This window comes from Spermophilus citellus, assembly GCF_964194105.1.
Source record: "Spermophilus citellus genome assembly, chromosome: 13".
NCBI lineage: Eukaryota > Metazoa > Chordata > Mammalia > Rodentia > Sciuridae > Spermophilus > Spermophilus citellus.
Genome location: NC_138193.1, coordinates 58,737,091 through 58,750,524, shown reverse-complemented (window position 1 = coordinate 58,750,524; position 13,434 = coordinate 58,737,091). Strand labels below are relative to the sequence as shown.

General features: G+C 36.1%; 1 protein-coding gene across 2 annotated transcripts in view; it reads left to right on the top strand.

Annotated features, from left to right (window-relative positions):
- The window catches only part of APLF (aprataxin and PNKP like factor), a 98,129-nt gene that overhangs the window by 68,407 nt on the left and 16,288 nt on the right, over positions 1–13,434 (top strand). The gene's annotated exons all lie outside the window — the stretch shown is intronic.

Here is a 13,434-nt window from a genome sequence, read left to right as displayed (position 1 = left end):
CTTATTTATTCAAGACAAACTGAGCATGAGCAGCCTCTCAAACCTTCAACTTTTAGTTTTTGAACTTCTATACATTATAGATTTTCATTTTGTTAATAGATAGGATTAGAATTATGTTTCTTTTTAGATTATTCTAAATAGTTATTAACCTTATACATACCTGAAAAATTCATTCATTTCTAACTTTCTAAAATGCAAATCAGATCATTTAAAAGCTCTCTTTGTACCTCCTACCTCACTCCTGTTTTCTGGAGTTGAATCCAGGGTGTCGTGTGCTAAGCATGTGGCAAGTGTTCTACCGCTGAGCTATATAAGGCCCTTTCCCTGCTTTCTTAACTTCTACCACTCCACCATCCTTGCCAACACATAAAACTCAATTGGAAAAGAAGAGTAAGAGTACCTATCTTCTGTGCTTCTATAGCATCTTGGATCATACAGAGTAGAATTCATTTCTTAGATTATGCTTCTTCTGTTTTCTTTAAAAAAAAAACAAAAGATTGATGTGATTTTTTTATACCTTTATTATTGTATTTATTTATTTATTTATTCATTTTATGTGGGGCTGAGGATTGAACCCAGCGCTTTGCACATGCTAGGCGAGTGCTCTACCGCTGAGCCCCAGCCCCAGTCCCTGGATTGTGCTTCTTTCCCAGAATGTCTCCCAGGTATCTTGAGAGCAAAGACCCTTATGCTTGGTATCTTGCAACTTTGTTCAATGAATGAGGGAACTTGAATTGAACCAAACTTCTACAGAAAGAAGTAGTGATTCCAATACAAGAGACCTTTAATGCCAGACAGCCATCTTTTATAGATAAATTTGAATATAGATTATTGAATTACTGGACACCCAGAAGTTGTTCCAATTTCGGTGATTGTGCTTTTCAGTAAGATGTCAAAACAGGCTTCTGAGTCTGGAAAGAATAATCAAAAGGTTTACACTTTATCATATGAAAAATAAGTTCTCCCTTCTAGCAAAAACAATATCCTGCAAAGAGTAAGGGGATCTTATGATCAACCTTGCCAAAAAAGTTAAAATTTAGGAGAGATGAACAAATTCCTAGAAGAACAAAACTTAAGAAGCAGACATAAGAAAAAAAGGAAATTGAAATAATCCTATTGCATTAAAGAAACAATACGTAATTAAAATCCTTCCAAAGAACTGATATATCCATGTAGCTTTAAAGGCAAATTCTACCAAATATTTAAAGAAGAAAGTCAAGTTTTTACATAAACTATTCCAAAACAAGGAAAAGAGTATATTCCCCAGCTCATCTTAAAAGTTGCTACCAAAACCCAGTAAGAATAGTAAAAGAAGGACACATTACTTTTGAATGTAGCTCTAAGTATTCTAAAAAAAACTGAGTCAAGCATTAAATCAAAAGGAAAATTTAATACAACCAAATGGGATTTGTCTTAGGAATAAATGTTTCATTTCACATTTAAAAATAATGTAATTTGCCATTGTCATTAAAATAAGTAGAAAAGTTATATGGTGATCCCAGTAATTATGTGATTTAAAAAAAATTCTAAAAAAATTCAGCATTCACTGGTGATCAAAATTCACTACAAAATAGGGAAAAAAGGGAACATCTTTAATATAAAGAATATCTACAAAAATTATAGCAAATATCATACTTAAAAGTAAAATATTAAAAATTTCTTTTCTGTAATAAAAAATGTGACAAAAATGCCTATTTTTATTACTTTAATTCATCATTGTCCTGGAAATTCAAAGCAATGTAGTAAGACAGGAAAAGAAAAGTAGGTAAGAATTAGAAAGGAAGAAATAACACTGATATTCACAGATAGTATTATTGTAGACATAGGAAATACAAAATTGCCTACTGATGAGTTATAAATATTAATAATGGTTTAGGAAGGCTTTTGGATACAGAGAGCAATATTCAAGATCACTTATATTTCTATTTACCAATGCCAACCAGTTAGAAAATTTAAAAAAAATTTAAAGGTAAAATTTATGTGAACATCAAAAAATATTAAGTTCTTAGGAATAAATATAATACAAAGTTGAAAACCTCTTTGGAGAAAACTCTAACACTTCAATGAGAAAAAATTTTCAGAAATACCCAAGCAATTATAAAGATTAAAGTGTTTGTGATTCAAAGATTTAGTATTGTTAAGATGAAAGTTTTCCTCAAATTGATTTCTATGCAGATTCATTCAATATCACAGTGCTCTTTGTGTAAAAATGTATAATGTGATTCTAAAACTTTTACAGTTGCGTACAGGAATGAAAAATAGCCATGACAATCTTAAATAATGAAGAACAGTGGCAGGACTTGTTATACCTTATGGTGATTAAAACAGTGCAATGTGGGCATAAAGATGAAGTAATAAGACTGGAACAAAGAGAAACAAAGCAATGGAACTTTTAAGTATTGAGGGAATTGTTTCATGATATAGTTAATATATTTGCATTTTTTGTTCCAAATGGTTTTTTACAGCTCATGTCATAATTTATGACCCTACATTGATATGACTTTTCATTTTTAAAGAAATTTTTGTAATAGAGAATTTTTTATATGCACATAAATATAGAGAATGTAGAATAAATTTCAATGAATCTATCACACATTTTCAATAATTGACGAACTGAAACTGGCTATTATTATTTCATCTCCCCTTACACATTACTTGCTAACTCCTGCCCTTATATTATTTTGAAGCAAATCTCTTGAGCTCATGTTTTTATTCCATTTTATCCATAGGTATCTTTGCATATATCTCTAAAAACATATAACACCATTATTAAGTAAATCTTTAAAATCATTTAATATCCTATCTAATATCTAAATTCCTTTATTAACATTTTAATATTTTAAAACTTTGTTTCTTTGAATCAGTGTCCAGTTAAGGTCCATATATGATAACAGTGACCATGTAATTGAATAGGTTCAGTTTTTTTCCCTTGTAATCTATTTTTAAAGAAAGCTAGTCATTTTTCTTAGGAGTATCTCCTAGTTTAGATTTTAATTATTATATTAAAAGGATAACATTATGTTCCCCCTGTATTTACTAATAACTTGTAGTTAGAGCTGGAGGTTTAACTAGATATCTGTTCTAAAACATGAAAATTGCTTGGCCCAATGACTATGTCTCTCTTAGTCTCCAAAATGATTTTACCTTAAAGACCACATTGTCTGATTTACAAGTGCTTTGGGATTCCTCTAAAATCTAATTATTATTATTGATTTATGATTTAATTCTATGTCATTATATTATGTACTCTTTTGAATTTAAGTCTTTTTTTTTTAAGAGAGAGAGAGAGAATTTTTAATATTTATTTTTTAGTTCTCCACGGACACAACATCTTTGTTGGTATGTGGCGCTGAGGATTGAACCTGGGCCGCATGCATGCCAGGCGAGCGCGCTACCGCTTGAGCCACAACCCCAGCCCTTGAATTTAAGTCTTTAGAAATTTATTAAGATTCATTTAGGCCTAGCATATAGCCTATCTTTGTTGAATATACCATGGGCATTTAAATGTATATTCTGCAATTACTGAAAGTAAGATTCCATAAATGTCAGTTTGGTCAAATGGTTATAGTTTTCTTCAGATTCTTTATATTCTTGCTGATTTCTTTTTGCGGGGGTGCGGGGTGCGCAGATGTTTTGATAGTTACTAAGAGAGGAATGTTAAAATTTGTCCTCATTGGAAAAGCCATAAAAATGGAAAATTAACTCAGAGCTGTTTCTCTCGGCTACAAATTGACTTTTCAGTTTCTACCTGTTTTGGTAGCCAAACACTGTCTTCTAATTATTATTTTTTTACATATTTTTTCAGAGTGTAATTGTTACCTATGAGAGTGTTGGTCTGATAGGGCCTTCCCTTTCATAACTGGAAATGGATCTCCTGTTTTGTCTGTTTTGAACAGCTTTCATTGGTTATTTTTTTTTGTGATAACTTTTTTCATTCTGTTACTTTCAGTCTGTGTCCTTAATATTTAAAGCACATCTCTTATAAATAGTATGTAGTTGGCTCATTAGTTTTTATTTTTAATTCAGTCTGATAGTCTTTTTTAGATGGAGTATTTAGTCCAATTACATTTAATATAATTACTGTTTTTTAATTCAATTATTTATTCTAATTTGTTATACATGATGGCAGAATGCAGTTCATTTCATATTACACATGTAGAGCACAATTTTTCAAGTCACTGATTGTACACAAAGTATTTTCACACCACTCATGTCTTTATACATGTACTTAGGGTAATGATGTCTAACTCATTCCACCATCATTCCTACCCCTTTGCCCTCTCCCTTCCCCTCCCTCCCACTCCCTCTCCTTTATCCTATCTAAAGTTCTTCCATTCCTTCCATGTTTCCCCCATCGCCATTTTGAGACAGCATCTTCATATCAAAGAAAACAGTTGGCCTTTGGTTTTTTGGGATTGGCTTACTTCACTTAGCATTATATTCTTCAACTCCATCCATTTACCTGCAAATGCCATGATTTTATTCTCTTTTAATGCTGAGTAATGTTCCATTGTGCATATATACACAAAAGTTTCCTTATTCATTCATCTACTGAAAGGCATCTGGGTTGATTCCACAATTTAGCTATTGTGAATTGTGCTGCTATAAAGATTGATGTGGCTGTGTCCCTGTAGTATGCTGTTTTTAAGTCCTTTGGATATAAGCCAAGGAATGGAATAGCTGGGTCAAATGTTGGTTCCATTCCCAGGTTTCCAAGGAATCTCCATACTGCCTTTCATAGTTATTGCACCAATTTTCAGTCCCACCAGCAATGTAAAAGTGTGCCTTTTCCCCCACATCCTCGTCAACACTTATTATTGTTTGTATTCTTGATAGCTGCCATTCTGACTAGAATGTTTTGATCTGCATTTGCTAGAGATGCTGAACATTTTTTATATGTTTGTTGATTGATTGCAATTACTGATATTTTTGAGTATATTTTTTCTTTTTTGCTATTTGTTGCCTGTTTGTCCCACATATTCTCTGTTCCTTTATTCTTCTTTGCCTAACTGCTTTTGAGTTAACTATGTTTTTAATATTTTTTTTAGTTGTAGATGGACACAATATCTTTATTTATTTCTTTATGTATTTATTCATTTATTTTTATGTAGTGCTGAGATTTTACCACTGAGCTACTGACCTAGCCCTTCAGTTATCCATTTTTATTCCAGTTTTTTCCCACTGTTGACTTTTTAGTTTTTTTTTTCTTTTTTTTTTAATTTTATTTTTTTATATTTTTTTATTGGTTTTTCAAAATATTACAAAGCTCATGATATATCATCTTTCATACATTTGACTCAATTGGGTTATGAACTCCCATTGTTACCCCAAATACAAATTGCAGAATCACATCGGTTACACACTCACATTTTTACATAATGGCATATTAGTGACTGTTGTATTCTGCTACCTTTCCTATCCCCTACTATTCCCACTCCCCTCCCCACCCATCATCCCTCTCTAAATCATCTGCTGTTGTTCAGTTCTCTCCCTTGTTTCCCCCCCCCCTTTACCCTCACATCCGCTTCTATGTAATTTTGTGTAACATTGAGGGTCTCCTACCATTTCCATATGTTTTCCCTTCTCTCTCCCTTTCTCTCCCCCCACTCGTCTTTGTTTAATGTTAATCTTTTCCTCATGCTATTCCTCCCTGTTCTGTTCTTAGTTGCTCTCTTTGTATCAAAGAAGACATTTGGCATTTGTTTCTTAAGGATTGGCTAGCTTCGCTTAGCATAATCTGCTCTAATGCCATCCATTTCCCTGCAAATTCTATGATTTTGTCATTTTTTATTGCTGCGGAGTACTCCATTGTGTATAGATGCCACATTTTTTAATCCATTCATCTATTGAAGGGCTTCTAGGTTGGTTCCACAGTCTAGCTATTGTGAATTGTACCCCTATGATCATTGATGTGGCAGTATCCCTATAGTACGCTCTTTTAAGATCCTCAGGGAATAGTCCGAGGAGGGCGATAGCTGGGTCAAATGGTGGATCCATTCCCAGCTTTCCCAGGTATCTCCATACTGCTTTCCAAATTGGCTGCACCAATTTGCAGTCCCACCAGCAGTGTACAAGTGTACCCTTTTCCCCACATACTGGCCAGCACTGTTGTTGTTTGACTTCATAATGGCTGCCAGTCTTACTGGAGTGAGATGGTATCTTAGGGTGGTTTTGATTTGCATTTCTCTGACTGCTAGAGATGGTGAGCATTTTTTCATGTACTTGTTGATTGATTGTATATCCTCCTCTGTGATGTGTCTGTTCAGGTCCTTAAGCCCATTTGTTGATTGGGTTATTTGTTATCTTATTGTTTAATTTTTTGAGTTCTTTGTATATTCTGGATATTAGGGCTCTATCTGAAGTGTGAGGGGTAAAAATTTGTTCCCAGGATGTAGGTTCTCTATTCACCTCTCTTATTGTTTCTCTTGCTGAGAAAAAACTTTTTAGTTTAAGTAAGTCCCATTTATTTATTCTTGTTATTAACTCTTGGGCTATGGGCGTCCTATTAAGGAATTTGGAGCCCGACCCCACGGTATGTAGATCGTAGCCAACTTTTTCTTCTATCAGACGCAGTGTCTCTGATTTGATATCTAGCTTCTTGATCCATTTTGAGTTAACTTTTGTGCATGGCGAGAGAAAGGGATTCAGTTTCATTTTGTTGCATATGGATTTCCAGTTTTCCCAGCACCATTTGTTGAAGATGCTATCCTTCCTCCATTGCATGCTTTTAGCCCCTTTATCAAATATAAGAAAGTTGTAATTTTGTGGATTGGTTTCTGTGTCCTCTGTTCTGTACCATTGGTCCATCTGCCTGTTTTGGTACCAGTACCATGCTGTTTTTGTTACTATTGCTTTGTAGTACAGTTTGAACTCTGGTATCGCTATACCTCCAGATTCACACTTCCTGCTTAGAATTGCTTTTGCTATTCTGGGTCTTTTGTTTTTCCATATGAATTTCATGATTGCTTTATCTATTTCTACAAGAAATGCCGTTGGGATTTTAATTGGCATCGCATTAAACCTGTAGAGAACTTTGGGTAGTATCGCCATTTTGATGATGTTAGTTCTGCCTATCCATGAACAGGGTACATTTTCCCATCTTCTAAGATCTTCTTCTATCTCTCTCTTTAGGGTTCTGTAGTTTTCATTGTATAAATCTTTCACCTCTTTTGTTAGGTTGATTCCCAAGTATTTTATTTTCTTTGAGGATATTGTGAATGGAGTGGTTTTCCTCATTTCCGTTTCAGAAGTTTTGTCGCTGATATACAGAAATGCCTTTGATTTATGTGTGTTGATTTTATATCCTGCCACTTTGCTGAATTCATTTATTAACTCTAGCAGTTTCTTTGTAGACCCTTTTGGGTCTGTTAAATATATTATCATGTCATCTGCAAATAGCGATAATTTAAGTTCTTCTTTTCCTATTTTTATGCCTTTAATTTCTTTTGTCTGTCTAATTGCTCTGGCTAGTGTTTCAAGAACTAAATTGAATAGAAGTGGTGATAGAGGGCATCCCTGTCTTGTTCCAGATTTTAGAGGGAATGCCTTCAGTTTTTCTCCATTTAGGATGATGCTAGCCTGAGGTTTAGCATATATAGCTTTTACAATGTTGAGGTAAGTTCCTGTTATCCCTAGTTTTTGTAGTGTTTTGAACATAAAGGGATGCTGTACTTTGTCAAATGCTTTTTCTGCATCTATCGAGATGACCATATGGTTCTTGTCTTTAAGTCTATTGATGTGGTGAATAGCATTTATTGATTTCCGTATATTGAACCAGCCTTGCATCCCAGGGATGAATCCTACTTGATCATGGTGTACAATTTTTTTGATATGCTTTTGTATTCTATTCGCCAGGATTTTGTTGAGAATTTTTGCATCCAAGTTCATTAGAGATATTGGTCTGTAGTTTTCTTTCTTTGAAGTGTCTTTGTCTGGTTTCGGGATCAGGGTGATGTTGGCCTCATAGAATGAATTTGGAAGAGCTCCTTTTTTTTCTATTTCTTGAAATAGCTTGAAAAGTATTGGTATTAATTCTTCTTTGAAGGTTTTGTAAAACTCCGCTGTATACCCATCCGGTCCAGGACTTTTTTTGGTTGGTAGTCTTTTGATGGCTTCTTCAATTTCTTCCTTTGTTATTGCTCTGTTTAGATTGTGTGTGTCTTCCTGACTCAATCTGGGCAGATCGTATGACTTAAGAAATTTATCGATATCTTCACTATCTTCTATTTTATTGGAATATAGGGTTTCAAAATACTTTCTAATTATCTTCTGTATTTCTGTAGTGTCTGTTGTGATATTGCCTTTTTCATCCCGTATGTTAGTAATTTGAGTTCTCTCTCTTCTTCTCTTCGTTAGCATGGCTAAGGGCCTGTCGATCTTATTTATTTTTTCAAAGAACCAACTTTTAGTTTTTTCAATTTTTTCAATGGTTTTTTTGGTTTCAATTTCGTTGATTTCTGCTCTAATTTTAATTATTTCTTGTCTTCTACTACATTTGCTGTTGTTTTGCTCTTCCTTTTCTAGGTTTTTGAGGTGTAGTGTGAGTTCATTTATTTGTTGGTTTTTTCTTTTTTTGAGGAAAGAACTCCAAGAAATGAATTTCCCTCTTAAAACTGCTTGCATTGTGTCCCATAGATTCCAGTATGTTGTGTCTGTATTGTCATTTGTCTCTAAGAATTTTTTTATCTCCTCCTTTATGTCTTCTGTAACCCATTGATCGTTCCGTAGCATATTGTTCATTTTCCATGTGATGTAGGATTTTTCCTTCCTTCTTTTATCATTGATTTCTAGTTTCATTCCATTATGATCAGATATAGTGCATGGTATTATCTCCACGCCTTTATATTTACTAAGAGTTGCCCTATGGCATAATATATGGTCTATCTTTGAGTAGGATCCATGTGCTGCTGAGAAGAACGTGTATCCACTTGATGATGGTTGATATATTCTATATATGTCGGTTAAGTCTAGGTTATTGATTGTGCTATTGAGTTCAGTAGTTTCTTTATTCAGCTTTTGTCTAGAGGATCTGTCTAATGGTGAGAGTGGTGTGTTGAAGTCACCCATAATTATTGTGTTGTAGTCTATTTGATTCTTGAACTTGAGGAGAGTTTGTTTAATGAACGTTGCAGCTCCATTGTTTGGTTCATACAAATTGATAATTGTTATGTCTTGTTAGTGGATGGTTCCTTTTAACAGTATATAGTGTCCTTCTTCATCCCTTTAATTAACTTAGGTTTGAAGTTGATTTTATTCGATATGAGTATGGCCACTCCTGCTTGCTTCCAAGGGCCATGTGAGTGATATGATTTTTCCCAACCTTTTCCCTTCATCCTGTGTATGTCTTTTCCTATCATATGAGTCTCCTGAAGGCAGCATATTGTTGGATTTTTTTTTTTTATCCAGGTTACTAGCCTATGTCTCTTTGTTGGTGAGTTTAGACCATTAACATTTAAGGTTACAGTTGAAATATGATTTGTACTTCCAGTCATATTTATTTATTTATTTATTTTAGTTTGGCTAGTTTTTACTTTTTGGTTATTTTCCTCCCCCTTTACTGAGATACCTGCTGCTGTTAGTTTGGGGCACTATTTTTCAGTTCCTCTTCTTGTAGTATTTTGCTCAAAATGCTTTGCAGTGCTGGTTTTCTGGCTGCGAATTCTTTTAGCTTTTGTTTACCGTGAAAGATTTTAATTTCATTGTCAAATCTGAAGCTTAATTTTGCTGGATACAGTATTCTCCGTTGGAAACCATTATTTTTCAGCATTAGAAATACATTGTTCCAGGATCTTCTCGCTTTTAAAGTCTGTGATGAAAAGTCAGTCATTAACCTAATTGGTTTACCCCTGAATGTAATCTGCCTCCTTTCTCTCGTAGCTTTTAATATTCTCTCCTTGTTCTGTATGTTGGCTATCTTCATAATTATATGTCTTGTAGTTGGTCTATTACGGTTTTGAATGTTTGGGGTCCTGTAGGCTTCCAGGATTTGGCAATCCATTCCATCTTTCATCTCTGGGAAGTTTTCTAGGATTATTTCATTTAATAGGTTTTCCATTCCTTTGGTTTGATTCTCTATGCCTTCTTCTATCCTGATGACTCTCAAATTTGTTTTTTTTATGGAATCCCATAATTCTTGAATAGATTGCTCGTGGGATTTAAGCATCTTTTCTGAGTTGACTATATCCTTTTCAAGTTGATAAACTTTGTCTTCATTATCTGATGTTCTGACTTCTACTTGATCTAGTCTATTTGTAATATTTTCGTTTGAGATCTTAATTTGATTTATAGTTTCCTGCATTTCTAGGATTACTGTTTGATTTTTTTTAAGATCTCTATCTCCTGGTAAAGCTCGTTTTTTGCCATTTGAATTTGTTTGTTTAATTCATTTTAAAAATATACTTTTATTGCTTGGACTTGCTGTCATGTCTCTCTAATATTCCTAATATTCTCTAATATTCCTTTCCATCTGAGTTAGGTATGCCTTGAGTTCTTTCCCTATCCCTGTTTCTGATGCTTCTAGGTCCTCCTGTAGATTTAAGTTGTCCTGCATTGTTTGTATTCCTTTTTTCCCTTGTTTTTTTCATGAAGCTCACGCTACTTTCCAGCTCTATTTGATTGCTGTGTTTCTGCTCTCTTCTATAAATTTGTTTTGGTTTTTTATATCTCTGTTGTCTCTCCTTTGTGTTGGTAGACTATGCTTGCTAAAGTGGATTCCGCTGGGAAGGAATTCCGTCAGCCGAGCCCAGGCTCCTTACTGGGGTGTCCGAATGGAGGGGTGGGACTGGACTGTCTCTGGTTGGTTTCAGATCCCGGACGCCGGCGGCCGGGCGGTCTCCAGCCGCACAGTCACGCTGGCAGCCGGCAGGCGATTGGTCGTAGGCGGGCGTGCGGTTTCCAGCTGCTCAGTTGCAATGGGCCGGCTGTCGCTGGCGGGTGGGCAATCTCTAGCCGCCTAGTCCTGCAGTCGGTTGCTGGCGGGGGGTGGACTCCAGCTGCCCAGTTGCGCGGGCGGTGGGTGGAGTTTCGCCAGCGGGCGTGCGTTCTCCAGCCGCCCAATCGCGGGGGCCTGGCCTCTAGTCCCCTGGTTTCTCTTGCTAGTCCTGGTTTCTCCTGCTAGACCAGATTTCCCCTGAGTGATGCCTCTTGGCAGTTCAAACTGTACTCTGGGCCTGCCATTTGTTGGGCGTGGAGGGTGGCTATTGAGAACCCCCTGGCACTCTATTGTTTTGATTTTTCTGCTTACCCCTCCCCCCACGCTGGCAATACAGGTTTCGTTTTCCCCGCTGATGGGAGGGGGAGTTGAAGGTCGGGTGTCTCTAGTTTATGCAGGCTTGCTCCGATAATCCCTCCCCCGGAGAGCCTAGGAGAAATTTTATGTGAATTCCCCGCTGTATGGGAGATGAGCTGAGTAACACGCACCTGTTTTATTGTTGCAATTTGTCGGAGAGTGGCGGTGGTTACTTCAGCTCTCCAAGATGGTGGCCGCTGGTTTCCTTGGTGGAGTTTCCGTTGTGGGGATTAGAACTGTCCCGTTTCCTTCCCCGTCTGAAATCCCGAACTCAGCTCGGGGCTCCGTGAGTGCTCAGGCAGCAGGATTCCACAGAATTTGCAGCAATCTCCCTGCTTGCTTGTCGCTTCTCGATGGCTTCGTCTGTAGCCGCGGGGTGGGCTGCGCGGATCAGTCAGCCTGGATCTCCGGTTGCACAGTTGGCTCGTGTGTGAGACTCAATTACCGGACCTCGGTGCTGGAAATCCTTCCTCTAGGTTTCGGTGTACCCCCATTTTGCTGTAAGTTCCTAACAAGATAGTTTTTTGTCGTTCTGTCTCGTTATTCACCCGTGCAGTGGCGCGGAACACAGGGTGTGATGCACTCTATTCGTGGCCATCTTCCACTCCCCCTCAAATGGTGGTTTAATTCCCAATTTTCCAAGAAATCTCCATACTGCTTTCCATATTGGCTATACCAATTTTCAGACCCACCAGCAGTGTATGAGTGTCCCTTTTCCCCCACATCCTTGCCAACACTTATTGTTGTTTGTCTTCATAATAACTGCCATTCTGACTGGAGTGAGATGAAATCTTAGAGTGGTTTTGATTTGCATTACTCTAATTGCTAGTGATGGTGAACACTTTTTGCATATATTCGTTGATTGATTGTATATCCTTGTATATGGTCCTTGGCCCATTTATTGATTGGGTTATTTGGGTTTTTGTTTTGTTTTTGTGTTTAGCTTTTTGAGTTCTTTATATATCCTAGCGATCATTGCTCTATCTGCTCCCAAGATATAGGTGTTCTATTCACCTCACAGATTGTTTCTTTTGTTGAGAAGAAGCTTTTTAGTTTGAGTCCATCCCATTTATTTATTCTTGATTTTAATTCTTGTGCCACAGGAGTCTTATTAAGGAAGTTGGGGCCTAATCCGACATGATGGAGATTTGGGCCTACTTTTTCCTCTATTGGACACAGGGTCTCTGTTTTAATTCCTAAGTCCTTGATCTACTTTGAGTTGAGTTCTCTGCATGGTGAGAGGTAGGGGTTTAAATTTATTTTGTTGCATATGGATTTCCAGTTTTCCCAGCACCACTTGTTGAAGAGGCTATCTTTTCTCCAATGTATGATGCCTTTGTCTAATATAAGATAACTATAATTATGTGGGTTAGTCTCTGTGTCCTCTATTCACCTGATTATTACACAAGTTTTTTTAATCCAGTTCATAATTTGCCTGGACCTCTATCTTCTTATGGTCACTACTAAAGTTGGAAAGTATAGCCTCTAGGCAAGAACTTTATCTCATTAGGCTCACATTCATTGAACATCTACCACCTGGCCATTTTTATCCATTGAACTATATATGGAAATATGAAGTTGAGTGGGAGGACTTATGGAAAAGTTTAAATCCTTACGTAACCTAAGTTCTTTAGCTTTTTAAAAATTGCTTTATTTTCTAATGAAAAAAATTTTAATGAAGAACAAGGATTATTTAGTCTGAGAAAGAAGGCCTAAGGCTGAATTTATTACTTATTTCCTAAAAGATATCATAAGGGGTACTTCCCATCATCTCATTTTTCAATTAAAAAAAATGCTTATCAAATGTCTGTTTTGCCCCTGGGTCCCAGACTCTGTCTTCTCCAGGGTAAGAATGTATAACTTGCTATATATCTTAACTTCAGTGCCAGCTTAAAGCCAGAATACAATGAAAATTTCATCCAGTACTTAAAGAATTAATAAGCAAATGAAAATTCATTATGTAAAAATAATTATTTCTGTTACAGATATATTAGAAAGTTGTATATTTGAGCATGTATCTATTGCTAGTATACATGATCCTCCTTTTTGTCACCTCAGGAAGGAGTATCACCCATCAAATGGATTATGATTGACATCTGCTTTGGATTTTTGCTGGCAAAGTTTTACATTATCTGGAAAATATCTTA